Here is a 15,664-nt window from a genome sequence, read left to right on the forward strand (position 1 = left end):
GGGTGCGATCATACCAGCACTAATGCACTGGATCCCATCAGAACTCCGCAGTTAAGCGTGCTTGGGCGAGAGTAGTACTAGGATGAGTGACCCCCTGGGAAGTCCTCGAGTTGCACCCCCTTTTTCGTTGCCCGTCTGCATTTTTTTTATGTTTTAGGTGCGTTTTTTTTTCTTTCTTGCTATATCCATGCTCGGGCGGCATCCGGTTCAATGTTGATTGTTTTCTTGTTTCCCGAACCGAGCCGATCCATCACGTGGGTCCCACGCCTCGCGTCCGAAAGCAAACGAGGTTCTGCGTCTTGTAAGACATAAAAACAATAAGCATGGATAGTATTTCGGGTGCGATCATACCAGCACTAATGCACCGGATCCCATCAGAACTCCGCAGTTAAGCGTGCTTGGGCGAGAGTAGTACTAGGATGGGTGACCCCCTGGGAAGTCCTCGTGTTGCACCCCCTTTTTCGTTGCCCGTCTGCGTTTTTTTTTATGTTTTAGGTGCGTTTTTTTTCTTTCTTGCTATATCCATGCTCGGGCGGCCTCCGGTTCAATGTTGATTGTTTTCTTGTTTCCCGAACCGAGCCGATCCATCACGTGGGTCCCACGCCTCGCGTCCGAAAGCAAACGAGGTTCTGCGTCTTGTAAGACATAAAAACAATAAGCATGGATAGTATTTCGGGTGCGATCATACCAGCACTAATGCACCGGATCCCATCAGAACTCCGCAGTCAAGCGTGCTTGGGCGAGAGTAGTTCTAGGATGGGTGACCCCCTGGGAAGTCCTCGTGTTGCACCCCCTTTTTCGTTGCCCGTCTGCGTTTTTTTTATGTTTTAGGTGCGTTTTTTTTTCTTTCTTGCTATATCCATGCTCGGGCGGCCTCCGGTTCAATGTTGATTGTTTTCTTGTTTCCCGAACCGAGCCGATCCATCACGTGGGTCCCACGCCTCGCGTCCGAAAGCAAACGAGGTTTTGCGTCTTGTAAGACATAAAAACAATAAGCATGGATAGTATTTCGGGTGCGATCATACCAGCACTAATGCACCGGATCCCATCAGAACTCCGCAGTTAAGCGTGCTTGGGCGAGAGTAGTACTAGGATGGGTGACCCCCTGGGAAGTCCTCGTGTTGCACCCCCTTTTTTCGTTGCCCGTCTGCGTTTTTTTTATGTTTTAGGTGCGTTTTTTATTCTTTCTTGCTATATCCATGCTCGGGCGGCCTCCGGTTCAATGTTGATTGTTTTCTTGTTTCCCGAACCGAGCCGATCCATCACGTGGGTCCCACGCCTCGCGTCCGAAAGCAAACGAGGTTCTGCGTCTTGTAAGACATAAAAACAATAAGCATGGATAGTATTTCGGGTGCGATCATACCAGCACTAATGCACCGAATCCCATCAGAACTCCGCAGTTAAGCGTGCTTGGGCGAGAGTAGTACTAGGATGGGTGACCCCCTGGGAAGTCCTCGTGTTGCACCCCCTTTTTCGTTGCCCGTCTGCGTTTTTTTTATGTTTTAGGTGCGTTTTTTTTTTCTTTCTTGCTATATCCATGCTCGGGCGGCCTCCGGTTCAATGTTGATTGTTTTCTTGTTTCCCGAACCGAGCCGATCCATCACGTGGGTCCCACGCCTCGCGTCCGAAAGCAAACGAGGTTCTGCGTCTTGTAAGACATAAAAACAATAAGCATGGATAGTATTTCGGGTGCGATCATACCAGCACTAATGCACTGGATCCCATCAGAACTCCGCAGTTAAGCGTGCTTGGGCGAGAGTAGTACTAGGATGAGTGACCCCCTGGGAAGTCCTCGAGTTGCACCCCCTTTTTCGTTGCCCGTCTGCATTTTTTTTATGTTTTAGGTGCGTTTTTTTTTCTTTCTTGCTATATCCATGCTCGGGCGGCATCCGGTTCAATGTTGATTGTTTTCTTGTTTCCCGAACCGAGCCGATCCATCACGTGGGTCCCACGCCTCGCGTCCGAAAGCAAACGAGGTTCTGCGTCTTGTAAGACATAAAAACAATAAGCATGGATAGTATTTCGGGTGCGATCATACCAGCACTAATGCACCGGATCCCATCAGAACTCCGCAGTTAAGCGTGCTTGGGCGAGAGTAGTACTAGGATGGGTGACCCCCTGGGAAGTCCTCGTGTTGCACCCCCTTTTTCGTTGCCCGTCTGCGTTTTTTTTTATGTTTTAGGTGCGTTTTTTTTCTTTCTTGCTATATCCATGCTCGGGCGGCCTCCGGTTCAATGTTGATTGTTTTCTTGTTTCCCGAACCGAGCCGATCCATCACGTGGGTCCCACGCCTCGCGTCCGAAAGCAAACGAGGTTCTGCGTCTTGTAAGACATAAAAACAATAAGCATGGATAGTATTTCGGGTGCGATCATACCAGCACTAATGCACCGGATCCCATCAGAACTCCGCAGTCAAGCGTGCTTGGGCGAGAGTAGTTCTAGGATGGGTGACCCCCTGGGAAGTCCTCGTGTTGCACCCCCTTTTTCGTTGCCCGTCTGCGTTTTTTTTATGTTTTAGGTGCGTTTTTTTTCTTTCTTGCTATATCCATGCTCGGGCGGCCTCCGGTTCAATGTTGATTGTTTTCTTGTTTCCCGAACCGAGCCGATCCATCACGTGGGTCCCACGCCTCGCGTCCGAAAGCAAACGAGGTTCTGCGTCTTGTAAGACATAAAAACAATAAGCATGGATAGTATTTCGGGTGCGATCATACCAGCACTAATGCACCGGATCCCATCAGAACTCCGCAGTTAAGCGTGCTTGGGCGAGAGTAGTACTAGGATGGGTGACCCCCTGGGAAGTCCTCTTGTTGCACCCCTTTTTCGTTGCCCGTCTGCGTTTTTTTTATGTTTTAGGTGCGTTTTTTTTTCTTTCTTGCTATATCCATGCTCGGGCGGCCTCCGGTTCAATGTTGATTGTTTTCTTGTTTCCCGAACCGAGCCGATCCATCACGTGGGTCCCACGCCTCGCGTCCGAAAGCAAACGAGGTTCTGCGTCTTGTAAGACATAAAAACAATAAGCATGGATAGTATTTCGGGTGCGATCATACCAGCACTAATGCACCGGATCCCATCAGAACTCCGCAGTTAAGCGTGCTTGGGCGAGAGTAGTACTAGGATGGGTGACCCCCTGGGAAGTCCTCGTGTTGCACCCCTTTTTCGTTGCCCGTCTGCGTTTTTTTTATGTTTTAGGTGCGTTTTTTTTTCTTTCTTGCTATATCCATGCTCGGGCGGCCTCCGGTTCAATGTTGATTGTTTTCTTGTTTCCCGAACCGAGCCGATCCATCACGTGGGTCCCACGCCTCGCGTCCGAAAGCAAACGAGGTTCTGCGTCTTGTAAGACATAAAAACAATAAGCATGGATAGTATTTCGGGTGCGATCATACCAGCACTAATGCACCGGATCCCATCAGAACTCCGCAGTTACGCGTGCTTGTGCGAGAGTAGTACTAGGATGGGTGACCCCCTGGGAAGTCCTCGAGTTGCACCCCCTTTTTCGTTGCCCGTCTGCATTTTTTTTATGTTTTAGGTGCGTTTTTTTTTCTTTCTTGCTATATCCATGCTCGGGCGGCATCCGGTTCAATGTTGATTGTTTTCTTGTTTCCCGAACCGAGCCGATCCATCACGTGGGTCCCACGCCTCGCGTCCGAAAGCAAACGAGGTTCTGCGTCTTGTAAGACATAAAAACAATAAGCATGGATAGTATTTCGGGTGCGATCATACCAGCACTAATGCACTGGATCCCATCAGAACTCCGCAGTTAAGCGTGCTTGGGCGAGAGTAGTGCTAGGATGAGTGACCCCCTGGGAAGTCCTCGAGTTGCACCCCCTTTTTCGTTGCCCGTCTACATTTTTTTTATGTTTTAGGTGCGTTTTTTTTTCTTTCTTGCTATATCCATGCTCGGGCGGCATCCGGTTCAATGTTGATTGTTTTCTTGTTTCCCGAACCGAGCCGATCCATCACGTGGGTCCCACGCCTCGCGTCCGAAAGCAAACGAGGTTTTGCGTCTTGTAAGACATAAAAACAATAAGCATGGATAGTATTTCGGGTGCGATCATACCAGCACTAATGCACCGGATCCCATCAGAACTCCGCAGTTAAGCGTGCTTGGGCGAGAGTAGTACTAGGATGGGTGACCCCCTGGGAAGTCCTCGTGTTGCACCCCCTTTTTCGTTGCCCGTCTGCGTTTTTTTTTATGTTTTAGGTGCGTTTTTTTTCTTTCTTGCTATATCCATGCTCGGGCGGCCTCCGGTTCAATGTTGATTGTTTTCTTGTTTCCCGAACCGAGCCGATCCATCACGTGGGTCCCACGCCTCGCGTCCGAAAGCAAACGAGGTTCTGCGTCTTGTAAGACATAAAAACAATAAGCATGGATAGTATTTCGGGTGCGATCATACCAGCACTAATGCACCGGATCCCATCAGAACTCCGCAGTCAAGCGTGCTTGGGCGAGAGTAGTTCTAGGATGGGTGACCCCCTGGGAAGTCCTCGTGTTGCACCCCCTTTTTCGTTGCCCGTCTGCGTTTTTTTTATGTTTTAGGTGCGTTTTTTTTTCTTTCTTGCTATATCCATGCTCGGGCGGCCTCCGGTTCAATGTTGATTGTTTTCTTGTTTCCCGAACCGAGCCGATCCATCACGTGGGTCCCACGCCTCGCGTCCGAAAGCAAACGAGGTTTTGCGTCTTGTAAGACATAAAAACAATAAGCATGGATAGTATTTCGGGTGCGATCATACCAGCACTAATGCACCGGATCCCATCAGAACTCCGCAGTTAAGCGTGCTTGGGCGAGAGTAGTACTAGGATGGGTGACCCCCTGGGAAGTCCTCGTGTTGCACCCCCTTTTTTCGTTGCCCGTCTGCGTTTTTTTTATGTTTTAGGTGCGTTTTTTATTCTTTCTTGCTATATCCATGCTCGGGCGGCCTCCGGTTCAATGTTGATTGTTTTCTTGTTTCCCGAACCGAGCCGATCCATCACGTGGGTCCCACGCCTCGCGTCCGAAAGCAAACGAGGTTCTGCGTCTTGTAAGACATAAAAACAATAAGCATGGATAGTATTTCGGGTGCGATCATACCAGCACTAATGCACCGAATCCCATCAGAACTCCGCAGTTAAGCGTGCTTGGGCGAGAGTAGTACTAGGATGGGTGACCCCCTGGGAAGTCCTCGTGTTGCACCCCCTTTTTCGTTGCCCGTCTGCGTTTTTTTTATGTTTTAGGTGCGTTTTTTTTTTCTTTCTTGCTATATCCATGCTCGGGCGGCCTCCGGTTCAATGTTGATTGTTTTCTTGTTTCCCGAACCGAGCCGATCCATCACGTGGGTCCCACGCCTCGCGTCCGAAAGCAAACGAGGTTCTGCGTCTTGTAAGACATAAAAACAATAAGCATGGATAGTATTTCGGGTGCGATCATACCAGCACTAATGCACTGGATCCCATCAGAACTCCGCAGTTAAGCGTGCTTGGGCGAGAGTAGTACTAGGATGAGTGACCCCCTGGGAAGTCCTCGAGTTGCACCCCCTTTTTCGTTGCCCGTCTGCATTTTTTTTATGTTTTAGGTGCGTTTTTTTTTCTTTCTTGCTATATCCATGCTCGGGCGGCATCCGGTTCAATGTTGATTGTTTTCTTGTTTCCCGAACCGAGCCGATCCATCACGTGGGTCCCACGCCTCGCGTCCGAAAGCAAACGAGGTTCTGCGTCTTGTAAGACATAAAAACAATAAGCATGGATAGTATTTCGGGTGCGATCATACCAGCACTAATGCACCGGATCCCATCAGAACTCCGCAGTTAAGCGTGCTTGGGCGAGAGTAGTACTAGGATGGGTGACCCCCTGGGAAGTCCTCGTGTTGCACCCCCTTTTTCGTTGCCCGTCTGCGTTTTTTTTTATGTTTTAGGTGCGTTTTTTTTCTTTCTTGCTATATCCATGCTCGGGCGGCCTCCGGTTCAATGTTGATTGTTTTCTTGTTTCCCGAACCGAGCCGATCCATCACGTGGGTCCCACGCCTCGCGTCCGAAAGCAAACGAGGTTCTGCGTCTTGTAAGACATAAAAACAATAAGCATGGATAGTATTTCGGGTGCGATCATACCAGCACTAATGCACCGGATCCCATCAGAACTCCGCAGTCAAGCGTGCTTGGGCGAGAGTAGTTCTAGGATGGGTGACCCCCTGGGAAGTCCTCGTGTTGCACCCCCTTTTTCGTTGCCCGTCTGCGTTTTTTTTATGTTTTAGGTGCGTTTTTTTTTCTTTCTTGCTATATCCATGCTCGGGCGGCCTCCGGTTCAATGTTGATTGTTTTCTTGTTTCCCGAACCGAGCCGATCCATCACGTGGGTCCCACGCCTCGCGTCCGAAAGCAAACGAGGTTCTGCGTCTTGTAAGACATAAAAACAATAAGCATGGATAGTATTTCGGGTGCGATCATACCAGCACTAATGCACCGGATCCCATCAGAACTCCGCAGTTAAGCGTGCTTGGGCGAGAGTAGTACTAGGATGGGTGACCCCCTGGGAAGTCCTCTTGTTGCACCCCTTTTTCGTTGCCCGTCTGCGTTTTTTTTATGTTTTAGGTGCGTTTTTTTTTCTTTCTTGCTATATCCATGCTCGGGCGGCCTCCGGTTCAATGTTGATTGTTTTCTTGTTTCCCGAACCGAGCCGATCCATCACGTGGGTCCCACGCCTCGCGTCCGAAAGCAAACGAGGTTCTGCGTCTTGTAAGACATAAAAACAATAAGCATGGATAGTATTTCGGGTGCGATCATACCAGCACTAATGCACCGGATCCCATCAGAACTCCGCAGTTAAGCGTGCTTGGGCGAGAGTAGTACTAGGATGGGTGACCCCCTGGGAAGTCCTCGTGTTGCACCCCTTTTTCGTTGCCCGTCTGCGTTTTTTTTATGTTTTAGGTGCGTTTTTTTTTCTTTCTTGCTATATCCATGCTCGGGCGGCCTCCGGTTCAATGTTGATTGTTTTCTTGTTTCCCGAACCGAGCCGATCCATCACGTGGGTCCCACGCCTCGCGTCCGAAAGCAAACGAGGTTCTGCGTCTTGTAAGACATAAAAACAATAAGCATGGATAGTATTTCGGGTGCGATCATACCAGCACTAATGCACCGGATCCCATCAGAACTCCGCAGTTACGCGTGCTTGTGCGAGAGTAGTACTAGGATGGGTGACCCCCTGGGAAGTCCTCGAGTTGCACCCCCTTTTTCGTTGCCCGTCTGCATTTTTTTTATGTTTTAGGTGCGTTTTTTTTTCTTTCTTGCTATATCCATGCTCGGGCGGCATCCGGTTCAATGTTGATTGTTTTCTTGTTTCCCGAACCGAGCCGATCCATCACGTGGGTCCCACGCCTCGCGTCCGAAAGCAAACGAGGTTCTGCGTCTTGTAAGACATAAAAACAATAAGCATGGATAGTATTTCGGGTGCGATCATACCAGCACTAATGCACCGGATCCCATCAGAACTCCGCAGTTAAGCGTGCTTGGGCGAGAGTAGTACTAGGATTGGTGACCCCCTGGGAAGTCCTCGTGTTGCACCCCTTTTTCGTTGCCCGTCTGCGTTTTTTTTATGTTTTAGGTGCGTTTTTTTTTCTTTCTTGCTATATCCATGCTCGGGCGGCCTCCGGTTCAATGTTGATTGTTTTCTTGTTTCCCGAACCGAGCCGATCCATCACGTGGGTCCCACGCCTCGCGTCCGAAAGCAAACGAGGTTCTGCGTCTTGTAAGACATAAAAACAATAAGCATGGATAGTATTTCGGGTGCGATCATACCAGCACTAATGCACCGGATCCCATCAGAACTCCGCAGTTAAGCGTGCTTGGGCGAGAGTAGTACTAGGATGGGTGACCCCCTGGGAAGACCTCGTGTTGCACCCTCTTTTTCGTTGCCCGTCTGCGTTTTTTTTATGTTTTAGGTGCGTTTTTTTTCTTTCTTGCTATATCCATGCTCGGTCGGCCTCCGGTTCAATGTTGATTGTTTTCTTGTTTCCCGAACCGAGCCGATCCATCACGTGGGTCCCACGCCTCGCGTCCGAAAGCAAACGAGGTTCTGCGTCTTGTAAGACATAAAAACAATAAGCATGGATAGTATTTCGGGTGCGATCATACCAGCACTAATGCACCGGATCCCATCAGAACTCCGCAGTTAAGCGTGCTTGGGCGAGAGTAGTACTAGGATGGGTGACCCCCTGGGAAGTCCTCGTGTTGCACCCCCTTTTTTCGTTGCCCGTCTGCGTTTTTTTTATGTTTTAGGTGCGTTTTTTTTTCTTTCTTGCTATATCCATGCTCGGGCGGCCTCCGGTTCAATGTTGATTGTTTTCTTGTTTCCCGAACCGAGCCGATCCATCACGTGGGTCCCACGCCTCGCGTCCGAAAGCAAACGAGGTTCTGCGTCTTGTAAGACATAAAAACAATAAGCATGGATAGTATTTCGGGTGCGATCATACCAGCACTAATGCACCGGATCCCATCAGAACTCCGCAGTTAAGCGTGCTTGGGCGAGAGTAGTACTAGGATTGGTGACCCCCTGGGAAGTCCTCGTGTTGCACCCCCTTTTTCGTTGCCCGTCTGCGTTTTTTTTTATGTTTTAGGTGCGTTTTTTTTCTTTCTTGCTATATCCATGCTCGGGCGGCCTCCGGTTCAATGTTGATTGTTTTCTTGTTTCCCGAACCGAGCCGATCCATCACGTGGGTCCCACGCCTCGCGTCCGAAAGCAAACGAGGTTCTGCGTCTTGTAAGACATAAAAACAATAAGCATGGATAGTATTTCGGGTGCGATCATACCAGCACTAATGCACCGGATCCCATCAGAACTCCGCAGTTAAGCGTGCTTGGGCGAGAGTAGTACTAGGATGGGTGACCCCCTGGGAAGTCCTCGTGTTGCACCCCCTTTTTCGTTGCCCGTCTGCGTTTTTTTTATGTTTTAGGTGCGTTTTTTTTTCTTTCTTGCTATATCCATGCTCGGGCGGCCTCCGGTTCAATGTTGATTGTTTTCTTGTTTCCCGAACCGAGCCGATCCATCACGTGGGTCCCACGCCTCGCGTCCGAAAGCAAACGAGGTTCTGCGTCTTGTAAGACATAAAAACAATAAGCATGGATAGTATTTCGGGTGCGATCATACCAGCACTAATGCACCGAATCCCATCAGAACTCCGCAGTTAAGCGTGCTTGGGCGAGAGTAGTACTAGGATGGGTGACCCCCTGGGAAGTCCTCGTGTTGCACCCCCTTTTTCGTTGCCCGTCTGCGTTTTTTTTATGTTTTAGGTGCGTTTTTTTTCTTTCTTGCTATATCCATGCTCGGGCGGCCTCCGGTTCAATGTTGATTGTTTTCTTGTTTCCCGAACCGAGCCGATCCATCACGTGGGTCCCACGCCTCGCGTCCGAAAGCAAACGAGGTTCTGCGTCTTGTAAGACATAAAAACAATAAGCATGGATAGTATTTCGGGTGCGATCATACCAGCACTAATGCACCGGATCCCATCAGAACTCCGCAGTTAAGCGTTCTTGGGCGAGAGTAGTACTAGGATGGGTGACCCCCTGGGAAGTCCTCGTGTTGCACCCCCTTTTTCGTTGCCCGTCTGCGTTTTTTTTATGTTTTAGGTGCGTTTTTTTTTTCTTTCTTGCTATATCCATGCTCGGGCGGCATCCGGTTCAATGTTGATTGTTTTCTTGTTTCCCGAACCGAGCCGATCCATCACGTGGGTCCCACGCCTCGCGTCCGAAAGCAAACGAGGTTCTGCGTCTTGTAAGACATAAAAACAATAAGCATGGATAGTATTTCGGGTGCGATCATACCAGCACTAATGCACCGGATCCCATCAGAACTCCGCAGTTAAGCGTGCTTGGGCGAGAGTAGTACTAGGATTGGTGACCCCCTGGGAAGTCCTCGTGTTGCACCCCCTTTTTCGTTGCCCGTCTGCGTTTTTTTTTATGTTTTAGGTGCGTTTTTTTTCTTTCTTGCTATATCCATGCTCGGGCGGCCTCCGGTTCAATGTTGATTGTTTTCTTGTTTCCCGAACCGAGCCGATCCATCACGTGGGTCCCACGCCTCGCGTCCGAAAGCAAACGAGGTTCTGCGTCTTGTAAGACATAAAAACAATAAGCATGGATAGTATTTCAGGTGCGATCATACCAGCACTAATGCACCGGATCCCATCAGAACTCCGCAGTTAAGCGTGCTTGGGCGAGAGTAGTACTAGGATGGGTGACCCCCTGGGAAGTCCTCGAGTTGCACCCCCTTTTTCGTTGCCCGTCTGCATTTTTTTTATGTTTTAGGTGCGTTTTTTTTTCTTTCTTGCTATATCCATGCTCGGGCGGCATCCGGTTCAATGTTGATTGTTTTCTTGTTTCCCGAACCGAGCCGATCCATCACGTGGGTCCCACGCCTCGCGTCCGAAAGCAAACGAGGTTCTGCGTCTTGTAAGACATAAAAACAATAAGCATGGATAGTATTTCGGGTGCGATCATACCAGCACTAATGCACCGGATCCCATCAGAACTCCGTAGTTAAGCGTGCTTGGGCGAGAGTAGTACTAGGATTGGTGACCCCCTGGGAAGTCCTCGTGTTGCACCCCCTTTTTCGTTGCCCGTCTGCGTTTTTTTTTATGTTTTAGGTGCGTTTTTTTTCTTTCTTGCTATATCCATGCTCGGGCGGCCTCCGGTTCAATGTTGATTGTTTTCATGTTTCCCGAACCGAGCCGATCCATCACGTGGGTCCCACGCCTCGCGTCCGAAAGCAAACGAGGTTCTGCGTCTTGTAAGACATAAAAACAATAAGCATGGATAGTATTTCGGGTGCGATCATACCAGCACTAATGCACCGGATCCCATCAGAACTCCGCAGTTAAGCGTGCTTGGGCGAGAGTAGTACTAGGATTGGTGACCCCCTGGGAAGTCCTCGTGTTGCACCCCCTTTTTCGTTGCCCGTCTGCGTTTTTTTTTATGTTTTAGGTGCGTTTTTTTTCTTTCTTGCTATATCCATGCTCGGGCGGCCTCCGGTTCAATGTTGATTGTTTTCTTGTTTCCCGAACCGAGCCGATCCATCACGTGGGTCCCACGCCTCGCGTCCGAAAGCAAACGAGGTTCTGCGTCTTGTAAGACATAAAAACAATAAGCATGGATAGTATTTCGGGTGCGATCATACCAGCACTAATGCACCGGATCCCATCAGAACTCCGCAGTTAAGCGTGCTTGGGCGAGAGTAGTACTAGGATGGGTGACCCCCTGGGAAGTCCTCGTGTTGCACCCCCTTTTTCGTTGCCCGTCTGCGTTTTTTTTATGTTTTAGGTGCGTTTTTTTTTTCTTTCTTGCTATATCCATGCTCGGGCGGCCTCCGGTTCAATGTTGATTGTTTTCTTGTTTCCCGAACCGAGCCGACCCATCACGTGGGTCCCACGCCTCGCGTCCGAAAGCAAACGAGGTTCTGCGTCTTGTAAGACATAAAAACAATAAGCATGGATAGTATTTCGGGTGCGATCATACCAGCACTAATGCACCGGATCCCATCAGAACTCCGCAGTTAAGCGTGCTTGGGCGAGAGTAGTACTAGGATGGGTGACCCCCTGGGAAGTCCTCGTGTTGCACCCCTTTTTCGTTGCCCGTCTGCGTTTTTTTTATGTTTTAGGTGCGTTTTTTTTTCTTTCTTGCTATATCCATGCTCGGGCGGCCTCCGGTTCAATGTTGATTGTTTCCTTGTTTCCCGAACCGAGCCGATCCATCACGTGGGTCCCACGCCTCGCGTCCGAAAGCAAACGAGGTTCTGCGTCTTGTAAGACATAAAAACAATAAGCATGGATAGTATTTCGGGTGCGATCATACCAGCACTAATGCATCGGATCCCATCAGAACTCCGCAGTTAAGCGTGCTTGGGCGAGAGTAGTTCTAGGATGGGTGACCCCCTGGGAAGTCCTCGTGTTGCACCCTCTTTTTCGTTGCCCGTCTGCGTTTTTTTTATGTTTTAGGTGCGTTTTTTTTTTCTTTCTTGCTATATCCATGCTCGGGCGGCCTCCGGTTCAATGTTGATTGTTTTCTTGTTTCCCGAACCGAGCCGATCCATCACGTGGGTCCCACGCCTCGCGTCCGAAAGCAAACGAGGTTCTGCGTCTTGTAAGACATAAAAACAATAAGCATGGATAGTATTTCGGGTGCGATCATACCAGCACTAATGCACCGGATCCCATCAGAACTCCGCAGTTAAGCGTGCTTGGGCGAGAGTAGTTCTAGGATGGGTGACCCCCTGGGAAGTCCTCGTGTTGCACCCCTTTTTCGTTGCCCGTCTGCGTTTTTTTTATGTTTGAGGTGCGTTTTTTTTTTCTTTCTTGCTATATCCATGCTCGGGCGGCCTCCGGTTCAATGTTGATTGTTTTCTTGTTTCCCGAACCGAGCCGCTCCATCACGTGGGTCCCACGCCTCGCGTCCGAAAGCAAACGAGGTTCTGCGTCTTGTAAGACATAAAAACAATAAGCATGGATAGTATTTCGGGTGCGATCATACCAGCACTAATGCACCGGATCCCATCAGAACTCCGCAGTTAAGCGTGCTTGGGCGAGAGTAGTACTAGGATGGGTGATCCCCTGGGAAGTCCTCGTGTTGCACCCTCTTTTTCGTTGCCCGTCTGCGTTTTTTTTATGTTTTAGGTGCGTTTTTTTTTCTTTCTTGCTATATCCATGCTCGGGCGGCCTCCGGTTCAATGTTGATTGTTTTCTTGTTTCCCGAACCGAGCCGATCCATCACGTGGGTCCCACGCCTCGCGTCCGAAAGCAAACGAGGTTCTGCGTCTTGTAAGACATAAAAACAATAAGCATGGATAGTATTTCGGGTGCGATCATACCAGCACTAATGCACCGGATCCCATCAGAACTCCGCAGTTACGCGTGCTTGTGCGAGAGTAGTACTAGGATGGGTGACCCCCTGGGAAGTCCTCGAGTTGCACCCCCTTTTTCGTTGCCCGTCTGCATTTTTTTTATGTTTTAGGTGCGTTTTTTTTTCTTTCTTGCTATATCCATGCTCGGGCGGCATCCGGTTCAATGTTGATTGTTTTCTTGTTTCCCGAACCGAGCCGATCCATCACGTGGGTCCCACGCCTCGCGTCCGAAAGCAAACGAGGTTCTGCGTCTTGTAAGACATAAAAACAATAAGCATGGATAGTATTTCGGGTGCGATCATACCAGCACTAATGCACCGGATCCCATCAGAACTCCGCAGTTAAGCGTGCTTGGGCGAGAGTAGTACTAGGATTGGTGACCCCCTGGGAAGTCCTCGTGTTGCACCCCTTTTTCGTTGCCCGTCTGCGTTTTTTTTATGTTTTAGGTGCGTTTTTTTTCTTTCTTGCTATATCCATGCTCGGGCGGCCTCCGGTTCAATGTTGATTGTTTTCTTGTTTCCCGAACCGAGCCGATCCATCACGTGGGTCCCACGCCTCGCGTCCGAAAGCAAACGAGGTTCTGCGTCTTGTAAGACATAAAAACAATAAGCATGGATAGTATTTCGGGTGCGATCATACCTGCACTAATGCACCGGATCCCATCAGAACTCCGCAGTTAAGCGTGCTTGGGCGAGAGTAGTACTAGGATTGGTGACCCCCTGGGAAGTCCTCGTGTTGCACCCCCTTTTTCGTTGCCCGTCTGCGTTTTTTTTATGTTTTAGGTGCGTTTTTTTTTTCTTTCTTGCTATATCCATGCTCGGGCGGCCTCCGGTTCAATGTTGATTGTTTTCTTGTTTCCCGAACCGAGCCGACCCATCACGTGGGTCCCACGCCTCGCGTCCGAAAGCAAACGAGGTTCTGCGTCTTGTAAGACATAAAAACAATAAGCATGGATAGTATTTCGGGTGCGATCATACCAGCACTAATGCACCGGATCCCATCAGAACTCCGCAGTTAAGCGTGCTTGGGCGAGAGTAGTACTAGGATGGGTGACCCCCTGGGAAGTCCTCGTGTTGCACCCCTTTTTCGTTGCCCGTCTGCGTTTTTTTTATGTTTTAGGTGCGTTTTTTTTTCTTTCTTGCTATATCCATGCTCGGGCGGCCTCCGGTTCAATGTTGATTGTTTCCTTGTTTCCCGAACCGAGCCGATCCATCACGTGGGTCCCACGCCTCGCGTCCGAAAGCAAACGAGGTTCTGCGTCTTGTAAGACATAAAAACAATAAGCATGGATAGTATTTCGGGTGCGATCATACCAGCACTAATGCACCGGATCCCATCAGAACTCCGCAGTTAAGCGTGCTTGGGTGAGAGTAGTTCTAGGATGGGTGACCCCCTGGGAAGTCCTCGTGTTGCACCCTCTTTTTCGTTGCCCGTCTGCATTTTTTTTATGTTTTAGGTGCGTTTTTTTTTTCTTTCTTGCTATATCCATGCTCGGGCGGCCTCCGGTTCAATGTTGATTGTTTTCTTGTTTCCCGAACCGAGCCGATCCATCACGTGGGTCCCACGCCTCGCGTCCGAAAGCAAACGAGGTTCTGCGTCTTGTAAGACATAAAAACAATAAGCATGGATAGTATTTCGGGTGCGATCATACCAGCACTAATGCACCGGATCCCATCAGAACTCCGCAGTTACGCGTGCTTGTGCGAGAGTAGTACTAGGATGGGTGACCCCCTGGGAAGTCCTCGAGTTGCACCCCCTTTTTCGTTGCCCGTCTGCATTTTTTTTATGTTTTAGGTGCGTTTTTTTTTCTTTCTTGCTATATCCATGCTCGGGCGGCATCCGGTTCAATGTTGATTGTTTTCTTGTTTCCCGAACCGAGCCGATCCATCACGTGGGTCCCACGCCTCGCGTCCGAAAGCAAACGAGGTTCTGCGTCTTGTAAGACATAAAAACAATAAGCATGGATAGTATTTCGGGTGCGATCATACCAGCACTAATGCACCGGATCCCATCAGAACTCCGCAGTTAAGCGTGCTTGGGCGAGAGTAGTACTAGGATTGGTGACCCCCTGGGAAGTCCTCGTGTTGCACCCCTTTTTCGTTGCCCGTCTGCGTTTTTTTTATGTTTTAGGTGCGTTTTTTTTTCTTTCTTGCTATATCCATGCTCGGGCGGCCTCCGGTTCAATGTTGATTGTTTTCTTGTTTCCCGAACCGAGCCGATCCATCACGTGGGTCCCACGCCTCGCGTCCGAAAGCAAACGAGGTTCTGCGTCTTGTAAGACATAAAAACAATAAGCATGGATAGTATTTCGGGTGCGATCATACCTGCACTAATGCACCGGATCCCATCAGAACTCCGCAGTTAAGCGTGCTTGGGCGAGAGTAGTACTAGGATTGGTGACCCCCTGGGAAGTCCTCGTGTTGCACCCCCTTTTTCGTTGCCCGTCTGCGTTTTTTTTATGTTTTAGGTGCGTTTTTTTTTTCTTTCTTGCTATATCCATGCTCGGGCGGCCTCCGGTTCAATGTTGATTGTTTTCTTGTTTCCCGAACCGAGCCGACCCATCACGTGGGTCCCACGCCTCGCGTCCGAAAGCAAACGAGGTTCTGCGTCTTGTAAGACATAAAAACAATAAGCATGGATAGTATTTCGGGTGCGATCATACCAGCACTAATGCACCGGATCCCATCAGAACTCCGCAGTTAAGCGTGCTTGGGCGAGAGTAGTACTAGGATGGGTGACCCCCTGGGAAGTCCTCGTGTTGCACCCCTTTTTCGTTGCCCGTCTGCGTTTTTTTTATGTTTTAGGTGCGTTT

The 15,664-nt window shown here is 49.5% G+C and overlaps 47 non-coding genes across 47 annotated transcripts; all 47 read left to right on the forward strand.

Moving 5' to 3' along the window:
• LOC145027012 (5S ribosomal RNA) lies at nucleotides 1-119 on the forward strand. The gene has a single exon (XR_013674958.1). It is a non-coding gene; the product is annotated as a 5S ribosomal RNA (ribosomal RNA).
• Nucleotides 120-337: 218 nt separating this feature from the next.
• On the forward strand, nucleotides 338-456 carry LOC145027388 (5S ribosomal RNA). The gene has a single exon (XR_013675309.1). It is a non-coding gene; the product is annotated as a 5S ribosomal RNA (ribosomal RNA).
• A 218-nt stretch (nucleotides 457-674) lies between these two features.
• Nucleotides 675-793, forward strand: LOC145026658 (5S ribosomal RNA). The gene has a single exon (XR_013674618.1). It is a non-coding gene; the product is annotated as a 5S ribosomal RNA (ribosomal RNA).
• Nucleotides 794-1,011: 218 nt separating this feature from the next.
• Nucleotides 1,012-1,130, forward strand: LOC145027400 (5S ribosomal RNA). Its single transcript, XR_013675320.1, has one exon. It is a non-coding gene; the product is annotated as a 5S ribosomal RNA (ribosomal RNA).
• A 219-nt stretch (nucleotides 1,131-1,349) lies between these two features.
• Nucleotides 1,350-1,468, forward strand: LOC145026321 (5S ribosomal RNA). Its single transcript, XR_013674300.1, has one exon. It is a non-coding gene; the product is annotated as a 5S ribosomal RNA (ribosomal RNA).
• Nucleotides 1,469-1,687: 219 nt separating this feature from the next.
• LOC145027013 (5S ribosomal RNA) lies at nucleotides 1,688-1,806 on the forward strand. The gene has a single exon (XR_013674959.1). It is a non-coding gene; the product is annotated as a 5S ribosomal RNA (ribosomal RNA).
• A 218-nt stretch (nucleotides 1,807-2,024) lies between these two features.
• Nucleotides 2,025-2,143, forward strand: LOC145027413 (5S ribosomal RNA). The gene has a single exon (XR_013675332.1). It is a non-coding gene; the product is annotated as a 5S ribosomal RNA (ribosomal RNA).
• Nucleotides 2,144-2,361: 218 nt separating this feature from the next.
• Nucleotides 2,362-2,480, forward strand: LOC145026659 (5S ribosomal RNA). Its single transcript, XR_013674619.1, has one exon. It is a non-coding gene; the product is annotated as a 5S ribosomal RNA (ribosomal RNA).
• A 217-nt stretch (nucleotides 2,481-2,697) lies between these two features.
• On the forward strand, nucleotides 2,698-2,816 carry LOC145026472 (5S ribosomal RNA). Its single transcript, XR_013674445.1, has one exon. It is a non-coding gene; the product is annotated as a 5S ribosomal RNA (ribosomal RNA).
• Nucleotides 2,817-3,033: 217 nt separating this feature from the next.
• Nucleotides 3,034-3,152, forward strand: LOC145027425 (5S ribosomal RNA). The gene has a single exon (XR_013675343.1). It is a non-coding gene; the product is annotated as a 5S ribosomal RNA (ribosomal RNA).
• Nucleotides 3,153-3,369: 217 nt separating this feature from the next.
• Nucleotides 3,370-3,488, forward strand: LOC145027205 (5S ribosomal RNA). The gene has a single exon (XR_013675138.1). It is a non-coding gene; the product is annotated as a 5S ribosomal RNA (ribosomal RNA).
• Nucleotides 3,489-3,706: 218 nt separating this feature from the next.
• On the forward strand, nucleotides 3,707-3,825 carry LOC145027242 (5S ribosomal RNA). Its single transcript, XR_013675173.1, has one exon. It is a non-coding gene; the product is annotated as a 5S ribosomal RNA (ribosomal RNA).
• Nucleotides 3,826-4,043: 218 nt separating this feature from the next.
• On the forward strand, nucleotides 4,044-4,162 carry LOC145027436 (5S ribosomal RNA). Its single transcript, XR_013675355.1, has one exon. It is a non-coding gene; the product is annotated as a 5S ribosomal RNA (ribosomal RNA).
• Nucleotides 4,163-4,380: 218 nt separating this feature from the next.
• Nucleotides 4,381-4,499, forward strand: LOC145026660 (5S ribosomal RNA). The gene has a single exon (XR_013674620.1). It is a non-coding gene; the product is annotated as a 5S ribosomal RNA (ribosomal RNA).
• Nucleotides 4,500-4,717: 218 nt separating this feature from the next.
• LOC145027448 (5S ribosomal RNA) lies at nucleotides 4,718-4,836 on the forward strand. The gene has a single exon (XR_013675367.1). It is a non-coding gene; the product is annotated as a 5S ribosomal RNA (ribosomal RNA).
• Nucleotides 4,837-5,055: 219 nt separating this feature from the next.
• Nucleotides 5,056-5,174, forward strand: LOC145026322 (5S ribosomal RNA). The gene has a single exon (XR_013674301.1). It is a non-coding gene; the product is annotated as a 5S ribosomal RNA (ribosomal RNA).
• Nucleotides 5,175-5,393: 219 nt separating this feature from the next.
• LOC145027014 (5S ribosomal RNA) lies at nucleotides 5,394-5,512 on the forward strand. The gene has a single exon (XR_013674960.1). It is a non-coding gene; the product is annotated as a 5S ribosomal RNA (ribosomal RNA).
• A 218-nt stretch (nucleotides 5,513-5,730) lies between these two features.
• On the forward strand, nucleotides 5,731-5,849 carry LOC145027460 (5S ribosomal RNA). The gene has a single exon (XR_013675378.1). It is a non-coding gene; the product is annotated as a 5S ribosomal RNA (ribosomal RNA).
• A 218-nt stretch (nucleotides 5,850-6,067) lies between these two features.
• On the forward strand, nucleotides 6,068-6,186 carry LOC145026661 (5S ribosomal RNA). The gene has a single exon (XR_013674621.1). It is a non-coding gene; the product is annotated as a 5S ribosomal RNA (ribosomal RNA).
• Nucleotides 6,187-6,404: 218 nt separating this feature from the next.
• On the forward strand, nucleotides 6,405-6,523 carry LOC145026473 (5S ribosomal RNA). Its single transcript, XR_013674446.1, has one exon. It is a non-coding gene; the product is annotated as a 5S ribosomal RNA (ribosomal RNA).
• A 217-nt stretch (nucleotides 6,524-6,740) lies between these two features.
• LOC145027473 (5S ribosomal RNA) lies at nucleotides 6,741-6,859 on the forward strand. The gene has a single exon (XR_013675390.1). It is a non-coding gene; the product is annotated as a 5S ribosomal RNA (ribosomal RNA).
• Nucleotides 6,860-7,076: 217 nt separating this feature from the next.
• On the forward strand, nucleotides 7,077-7,195 carry LOC145027206 (5S ribosomal RNA). Its single transcript, XR_013675139.1, has one exon. It is a non-coding gene; the product is annotated as a 5S ribosomal RNA (ribosomal RNA).
• Nucleotides 7,196-7,413: 218 nt separating this feature from the next.
• Nucleotides 7,414-7,532, forward strand: LOC145026538 (5S ribosomal RNA). The gene has a single exon (XR_013674506.1). It is a non-coding gene; the product is annotated as a 5S ribosomal RNA (ribosomal RNA).
• A 217-nt stretch (nucleotides 7,533-7,749) lies between these two features.
• LOC145021341 (5S ribosomal RNA) lies at nucleotides 7,750-7,868 on the forward strand. The gene has a single exon (XR_013669505.1). It is a non-coding gene; the product is annotated as a 5S ribosomal RNA (ribosomal RNA).
• A 217-nt stretch (nucleotides 7,869-8,085) lies between these two features.
• LOC145027484 (5S ribosomal RNA) lies at nucleotides 8,086-8,204 on the forward strand. The gene has a single exon (XR_013675401.1). It is a non-coding gene; the product is annotated as a 5S ribosomal RNA (ribosomal RNA).
• A 219-nt stretch (nucleotides 8,205-8,423) lies between these two features.
• Nucleotides 8,424-8,542, forward strand: LOC145026539 (5S ribosomal RNA). The gene has a single exon (XR_013674507.1). It is a non-coding gene; the product is annotated as a 5S ribosomal RNA (ribosomal RNA).
• A 218-nt stretch (nucleotides 8,543-8,760) lies between these two features.
• LOC145027495 (5S ribosomal RNA) lies at nucleotides 8,761-8,879 on the forward strand. Its single transcript, XR_013675412.1, has one exon. It is a non-coding gene; the product is annotated as a 5S ribosomal RNA (ribosomal RNA).
• Nucleotides 8,880-9,097: 218 nt separating this feature from the next.
• Nucleotides 9,098-9,216, forward strand: LOC145026323 (5S ribosomal RNA). Its single transcript, XR_013674302.1, has one exon. It is a non-coding gene; the product is annotated as a 5S ribosomal RNA (ribosomal RNA).
• Nucleotides 9,217-9,433: 217 nt separating this feature from the next.
• LOC145025968 (5S ribosomal RNA) lies at nucleotides 9,434-9,552 on the forward strand. The gene has a single exon (XR_013673956.1). It is a non-coding gene; the product is annotated as a 5S ribosomal RNA (ribosomal RNA).
• A 219-nt stretch (nucleotides 9,553-9,771) lies between these two features.
• On the forward strand, nucleotides 9,772-9,890 carry LOC145026541 (5S ribosomal RNA). The gene has a single exon (XR_013674508.1). It is a non-coding gene; the product is annotated as a 5S ribosomal RNA (ribosomal RNA).
• A 218-nt stretch (nucleotides 9,891-10,108) lies between these two features.
• On the forward strand, nucleotides 10,109-10,227 carry LOC145026449 (5S ribosomal RNA). Its single transcript, XR_013674423.1, has one exon. It is a non-coding gene; the product is annotated as a 5S ribosomal RNA (ribosomal RNA).
• Nucleotides 10,228-10,445: 218 nt separating this feature from the next.
• LOC145026617 (5S ribosomal RNA) lies at nucleotides 10,446-10,564 on the forward strand. Its single transcript, XR_013674580.1, has one exon. It is a non-coding gene; the product is annotated as a 5S ribosomal RNA (ribosomal RNA).
• Nucleotides 10,565-10,782: 218 nt separating this feature from the next.
• On the forward strand, nucleotides 10,783-10,901 carry LOC145026542 (5S ribosomal RNA). Its single transcript, XR_013674509.1, has one exon. It is a non-coding gene; the product is annotated as a 5S ribosomal RNA (ribosomal RNA).
• Nucleotides 10,902-11,119: 218 nt separating this feature from the next.
• Nucleotides 11,120-11,238, forward strand: LOC145027508 (5S ribosomal RNA). Its single transcript, XR_013675423.1, has one exon. It is a non-coding gene; the product is annotated as a 5S ribosomal RNA (ribosomal RNA).
• Nucleotides 11,239-11,457: 219 nt separating this feature from the next.
• Nucleotides 11,458-11,576, forward strand: LOC145027519 (5S ribosomal RNA). The gene has a single exon (XR_013675434.1). It is a non-coding gene; the product is annotated as a 5S ribosomal RNA (ribosomal RNA).
• A 217-nt stretch (nucleotides 11,577-11,793) lies between these two features.
• Nucleotides 11,794-11,912, forward strand: LOC145026858 (5S ribosomal RNA). The gene has a single exon (XR_013674812.1). It is a non-coding gene; the product is annotated as a 5S ribosomal RNA (ribosomal RNA).
• A 219-nt stretch (nucleotides 11,913-12,131) lies between these two features.
• LOC145026092 (5S ribosomal RNA) lies at nucleotides 12,132-12,250 on the forward strand. The gene has a single exon (XR_013674086.1). It is a non-coding gene; the product is annotated as a 5S ribosomal RNA (ribosomal RNA).
• A 218-nt stretch (nucleotides 12,251-12,468) lies between these two features.
• LOC145025835 (5S ribosomal RNA) lies at nucleotides 12,469-12,587 on the forward strand. Its single transcript, XR_013673829.1, has one exon. It is a non-coding gene; the product is annotated as a 5S ribosomal RNA (ribosomal RNA).
• Nucleotides 12,588-12,805: 218 nt separating this feature from the next.
• On the forward strand, nucleotides 12,806-12,924 carry LOC145027207 (5S ribosomal RNA). The gene has a single exon (XR_013675140.1). It is a non-coding gene; the product is annotated as a 5S ribosomal RNA (ribosomal RNA).
• Nucleotides 12,925-13,142: 218 nt separating this feature from the next.
• On the forward strand, nucleotides 13,143-13,261 carry LOC145026543 (5S ribosomal RNA). Its single transcript, XR_013674510.1, has one exon. It is a non-coding gene; the product is annotated as a 5S ribosomal RNA (ribosomal RNA).
• Nucleotides 13,262-13,477: 216 nt separating this feature from the next.
• Nucleotides 13,478-13,596, forward strand: LOC145026689 (5S ribosomal RNA). Its single transcript, XR_013674648.1, has one exon. It is a non-coding gene; the product is annotated as a 5S ribosomal RNA (ribosomal RNA).
• A 219-nt stretch (nucleotides 13,597-13,815) lies between these two features.
• On the forward strand, nucleotides 13,816-13,934 carry LOC145027531 (5S ribosomal RNA). The gene has a single exon (XR_013675446.1). It is a non-coding gene; the product is annotated as a 5S ribosomal RNA (ribosomal RNA).
• Nucleotides 13,935-14,151: 217 nt separating this feature from the next.
• Nucleotides 14,152-14,270, forward strand: LOC145026857 (5S ribosomal RNA). The gene has a single exon (XR_013674811.1). It is a non-coding gene; the product is annotated as a 5S ribosomal RNA (ribosomal RNA).
• Nucleotides 14,271-14,489: 219 nt separating this feature from the next.
• On the forward strand, nucleotides 14,490-14,608 carry LOC145027208 (5S ribosomal RNA). The gene has a single exon (XR_013675141.1). It is a non-coding gene; the product is annotated as a 5S ribosomal RNA (ribosomal RNA).
• A 218-nt stretch (nucleotides 14,609-14,826) lies between these two features.
• On the forward strand, nucleotides 14,827-14,945 carry LOC145026544 (5S ribosomal RNA). Its single transcript, XR_013674511.1, has one exon. It is a non-coding gene; the product is annotated as a 5S ribosomal RNA (ribosomal RNA).
• A 217-nt stretch (nucleotides 14,946-15,162) lies between these two features.
• LOC145026691 (5S ribosomal RNA) lies at nucleotides 15,163-15,281 on the forward strand. Its single transcript, XR_013674650.1, has one exon. It is a non-coding gene; the product is annotated as a 5S ribosomal RNA (ribosomal RNA).
• A 219-nt stretch (nucleotides 15,282-15,500) lies between these two features.
• LOC145027543 (5S ribosomal RNA) lies at nucleotides 15,501-15,619 on the forward strand. The gene has a single exon (XR_013675457.1). It is a non-coding gene; the product is annotated as a 5S ribosomal RNA (ribosomal RNA).
• The last annotated feature ends 45 nt before the right edge of the window (nucleotides 15,620-15,664 follow it).

Source organism: Lactuca saligna, chromosome 1 (assembly GCF_052625555.1).
Source record: "Lactuca saligna cultivar CGN05327 chromosome 1, ASM5262555v1, whole genome shotgun sequence".
Lineage (NCBI taxonomy): Eukaryota > Viridiplantae > Streptophyta > Magnoliopsida > Asterales > Asteraceae > Lactuca > Lactuca saligna.